We start from the raw sequence: 5,706 nt of genomic DNA on the forward strand, positions 1-5,706 counted from the left end.
CCGAGGGAACCTGCTGGTCTGCAGGTTGCAAAGACCATGGGCAAAGTGTAGTATCTGGGTCGCATAACACAGTTCCTCAGGGCACAGTCCCTCATGGCTTCCCTTGGCTAGTGGAGGGAAGTCCCCAGCCCCTTGCACTTCCTGGGTGAGGCAGTGCCCCACCCTGCTTCTGCTCGCCCTCTGTGGGCTCCATCCATTGTCTCACCAGTCCCAATGAGATGAACAGGATACCTCAGTTGGAAATGCAGAAATTACCTGCCTTCTACATTGCTCTTGCTGGGAGCTGTAGACTGCAGCTGTTCCTATTCAGCCATCTTGAAACTCCTGTTTTTAAAACCATCAGATCTCAAGAGACTTATTCACTATCACGAGAACAGCATGAGAAAGACTTGCCCCCATGATTCAATTGTCTCCTACGGGATCCCTCCCAGAACATGTAGAAATTCAAAATGAGATTTTGGTGGGAATACAGCCAAACCGTATCAGCAATACCATTCTGGTCATAGGAATGGGCAAAGATTTCATGACATAGATGCCAAAAGCAATTGCAACAAAGCAAAAATTGGCAAATGGGATCTAATTAAACTAAAGAGCTTCTGCAGAGCAAAATAAACTATCAACAGAGTAAACAGACAACCTACAAATGGAAGAAAAATTTTGCAATCTATTTTTCTGACAAAGGTCTAATACACAGCATCTATAAAGAACTTCAACAAATTTATAAGAAAAAAGAAGGAATCCCATTAAAAAGTGGGCAAAGGACATGAACAGAAAGTTTTCAAAAGATGACATACATGCAGCAGCCAACAAGCATACAAAAAAAAGCTCAACATCATTATTATTACAGAAATAAAAATGAAAACCACAATGAGATACCATCTCACACCACTCAGAATGGCTATTATTAAAAAGTCAAAAAATAACAAGTGCTAGCAAGGTTGCAGAAAATAAGGAATGCTTTCATTGTTGGCGGGAGTGCAAATTAGTTTAACCATTGTGGAAGACAGTACGGTGATTCTTCAAAGACCTAAAAACAGAACTATCATTGGACCCAGCAATCCCATTGCTGGGTATATACTCAAAGGGATAGAAATCATTGTTATTATAAAGACACATGCACATCTATGTTCATTGCAGCACTATTCACAATAGCAAAGACATGGAATCAACCTAAATGCCCATAAATGACAGATTGGATAAAGAAAATGTGGTACATATACACCGTGTAATCCTATGCAGCCATAAAAAAGAAGAAGACCATGTCTTCTGTAGGAATATGGATGGAACTGGAATTCATTATCCTTAGCAAACTAATAGAGGAACAGAAGACCAAATATTGCATGTTCTCCTGTATAAGTGTGAGCTAAATGATGAGAACACATGGACACATAGAGGGGAAACAACAGACACTGGGGCCTAGTGTAGGGTGGAGGGTGGGAGGAGGGAGAGGATCAGGGAAAATAACTAATGAGTACTAGGCTTAATACCTGGGTGATAAAATAATCTGTACAACAAACCCTCATGACACAAGTTTACCTATGTAACAAACCTGCACTTGTACCCCTGAACTTAAAATAAAAGTTAGAAAAAAAGAGAAAAGAAAAACAGCACTGCTAAAGAGAAGGAAACTATTCTTATATACTTTGTGTGTGGCGGGGGGGTTGCTTGTTTTTTGTTTCTTTAAATATTTTTAGTTCATAAAATAAAGAAAAAATATATCTATATATTGAGACTCAGATTGTCATAGTGGAAAGAACAAAGCATAAGACAGACCTTGTTCAAACCCTGATTTTGTTGGTTACTAGTTAAGTCTTTGGTGATTCTCTTATCTTTACCTTCTCAGAAACTCAGCTTAGCCACAAATAAAATAATGACAATATATGTTGCTATTGTAAAGCTTAAAAGAAAATGTAAGTAAATCTCTGAGTATAGTGTCTGTGCCTATAATAGCCTCTCAATAAGTGCCACTCCGTGTAGTATCTAATATGCCCCTCCTCTGACCATGCAGATGAAAAACCCCAAACTCTCCTTTGGTTTGCATTGTCTGGTGTTTGAGGGAAATGGAGGAAGACTGGAGCAGGTGATGGGACTGTCTACTTTGCATTAAGGCAGAATTAAGATAATTGGCAATTACCCTCTGGGCTGTGGGACCTTAGCATGATGAAAAAAATGAACTTGGCTGGCATTCCTTTCCTCCTTCTCTCATCTCCAAGAAGGTTTCACAAATGTACTGTACACCCTAACCAGCGGTGGGGCAGAGCCATTTGGTAAACAAGGACTGAATGGCTAAACTATCCAGGCTTCAGATTGTGTGAGGCTGTGTCCATTTAGGATGGGCCATGTAAGTGGATGAGCTGGGAAACCAGCAACAAGCAGGGGGATCACACCAACACCATGAGACTCCACACAGCACAGTCACAGATGTGACACTGTCACATCAAGCCAGATGCTTGAGGGAATGGTTCACACCAGTAGAACTGGAAGGAAAACAAATCATGCATGTAATCCAGTTCTTAAAAAGTTGTACTTGGGACTGTTGTGCTTGTAATCCCAGCACTCGGGGAGACTAAGGTGGGAGGATTGCTTGAGCCAGGAGTTTGAGATCAGCACAGGCAAAATAGGGAGACCCGGTCTCTACAAAAATTTTTTTAAAAATTAGCGGGGCATGGTGGTACATGCCTGTAGTCCCATCTCCCGAAGGCTAAAGTGGGAGAATCACTTGAGCTGGGAAGGTCAAGGCTGCAGTGAGCCGTGATCACACAACTACACTCTGTCCTGGGCTACAGAAAGCGAACCTGCCAAAAAAAAAAAAAAAGGAAGGAAGAAAGAAAGAGAACCTGTCTTGAAAAAAAATAAATGTTGTGCTTGGGAAAAAGCTTATGATATACTATTAAGTAAAAGGGGGAAAAAGCTTAAAATGCAGTGTATGGATACAGTGTGTTCACGCATATATTTTTTTAATTGTATGTAACCCATAAATATTTATATTTAGGATATAATATATACACATTTGATATATATTAATATTATATATTATATAACATGTTATACATTATATAGTACATATTGTATATATTCATATGAAATAATATGTAATATACATTTGTGATATAATACAACATGTATTATAAAAGAAGGAAGTATGCCAGAAGATCAGCAATGGTAAACTTGAGGTTGTGAGATCTTGGAGTGATCTAATTTTTTTATGCTTTTCTATATTTTCCAAAACTTTCCCAATCATTATGTATCATTTTTATGTCAATATTTCATATCTTTCACTTTTCTATGTAAGAGTTTCCCAAGATCTCATGGAAATCCAAATCCTGGAAAAAGAATATAACCATCCCAAAGGCTAACAACTAATGAACAAACCAACCAAAATCCCATAAAATTCAGTTTTGGCCAGGAAAAAAAAATTAAAGTAATTATTCCAATAACCATTAAATAACCCCTAGGCTGCCATTGTTCCTTTCATCTCCCTACTCACAAGACACATTGATTTATGGGCTTTGGGTTTGGGTTTAGATATAGATCTTTAAGATTGTTTCTGGATGAGTCTGAAGATCAAGTCGGCAGAGTAATGAAAGACGGAACTCCAACTTATTTTTGTTATGCAGGTAGCTGATACTTTAAATTTAGTCTTTTATTTTGAATGCAAGTCTCAAGAAGAAGGCAAAGAAAACTTTTCCTAATAAACATTTTGAAATGAGTTTAGAGAAGGTAGGCTCTTATTATCTGCTTTTAACTTCCTCCTTGAAAGAAATCCTGTTTGTACTTAAGGATTTTGGGAGGGGCACCAAATTATTTATGGCTTTGTGGGCAGCCTGTGAAAAGAGGAATAATGTGTTTAAGTGAAACCATCCTACTAGATACAATTAAAATAACATATTTGCTTCTCTCGCCAGGCGTCCTCGTGGAAGTGACATCATCTTTAAACCCTGTGTGGCAATCCCTGACACACTGCCGTGATGCCCAGGGAAGACAGGGTGACCTGGAAGTCCAACTACTTCCTTAAGATCATCCAACTATTGGATGATTATCCGAAATGTTTCATCGTGGGAGCAGACAATGTGGGCTCCAAGCAGATGCAGCAGATCCGCATGTCCCTTCGCGGGAAGGCCGTGGTGCTGATGGGCAAGAACACCATGATGCACAAGGCCATCCGAGGGCACCTGGAAAACAACCCAGCTCTGGAGAAACTGCTGCCTCATATCTGGGGGAATGTGGGCTTTGCGTTCACCAAGAAGGACCTCACTGAGATCAGGGACATGTTGCTGGCCAATAAGGTGCCAGCTGCTGCCCGTGCTGGTGCCATTGCCCCATGTGAAGTCACTGTGCCAGCCCAGAACACTGGTCTCAGGCCCTAGAAGACCTCCTTTTTCCAGGCTTTAGGTGTCACCACTAAAATCTCCAGGGGCACCATTGAAATCCTGAGTGATGTGCAGCTGATCAAGACGGGAGACAGAGTGGGAGCCAGCGAAGCCACGCTGCTGAACATGCTCAACATCTCCCCCTTCTCCTTTGGGCTGGTCATCCAGCAGGTGTTCGACAATGGCAGCATCTACAACCCCGAAGTGCTTGACATCACAGAGGAAACTCTGCATTCTTGCTTTCTGGAGGGTGTCCGCAACGTTGCCAGTGTCTGTCTGCAGATTGGCTACCCAACCGTTGCATCAGTACCCCATTCTATCATCAGTGGGTACAAACGAGTCCTGGCCTTGTCTGTGGAGACGGATTACACCTTCCCACTTGCTGAAAAGGTCAAGGCCTTCTTGGCTGATCCATCTGCCTTTGTGGCTGCTGCACCTGTGGCCGCTGCCACCACAGCTGCTCCTGCTGCTGCTGCAGCCCCAGCTAAGGTTGAAGCCAAGGAAGAGTCGGAGGAGTCGGACAAGGATATGGGATTTGGTCTCTTTGACTAATCACCAAAAAGCAACCAAGTTAGCCAGCTTTATTTGCAAAACAAGGAAATAAAGGCTTACTTCTTTAAAAATAAAATAAAATAAAATAAAATAAAATAACATATTTTCTTTCCTGCTCAATTGAGCCAGCCAATGGTATTCAATAACTATAATACCTGAATGAAATTGTTAATTGGAATGATAACAAGTCTTAAATACTGGTGTAAATAGAAATTATTTGTTATATTACAAACTTCAGACCAACTCTATGAAGACTACAGTACTATTCCTTCAACTTTACAGACAAAAAACCAAGTTTATAGAGATTAAATCGCTTGCTTAAAACCCATAGCAGGGAAGTAAAACAGCTGGAAGTAAAACAGCCAGAATTAAAACAGCCAGAAGTAAAACAGACAGCCAGGGCTGTCTGCCTGGGAAGCCCATGCCCCTAACCACTGGATTACATAGCTTTACCATTGTCAGCTGCTAGAAGCCAATTATCCAAAATGGCTTAAGTTGTCAGGTCAACCTTCCCACCTCTGGGTTTTTCCTCCCTTCCTCTACCATCTTCACTACTGCCCTCCTACGAATGGCGATGATGACCAGGGAAAGTCTAGAATTATTGGAAAGTTTGACTCTCCTTAGGTCAGATGGATTGAGGTCAAAAAATAAACATCTTCTTTCAAGTATGTGTGTTTAGGACAAGATTTTAAATAAGCCAGGAGAAACTTGCTCTTTAAGATAATACTATAAATAAATCATTCATTTATAGGGCAATGGGTGTGTGTGTGTGGTGTGTGTGTGT

General features: G+C 40.8%; 1 pseudogene across 1 annotated transcript; it reads left to right on the top strand.

The window, feature by feature from the left end:
* Positions 1 to 3,955: 3,955 nt before the first annotated feature.
* On the top strand, positions 3,956 to 4,922 carry LOC100599701 (annotated as a pseudogene). Its single transcript, XR_121779.4, has one exon. The product of XR_121779.4 is annotated as a 60S acidic ribosomal protein P0 pseudogene (transcript).
* The last annotated feature ends 784 nt before the right edge of the window (positions 4,923 to 5,706 follow it).

The sequence above is a fragment of the Nomascus leucogenys genome, chromosome 9, assembly GCF_006542625.1.
Source record: "Nomascus leucogenys isolate Asia chromosome 9, Asia_NLE_v1, whole genome shotgun sequence".
Classification (NCBI taxonomy): Eukaryota; Metazoa; Chordata; class Mammalia; order Primates; family Hylobatidae; genus Nomascus; species Nomascus leucogenys.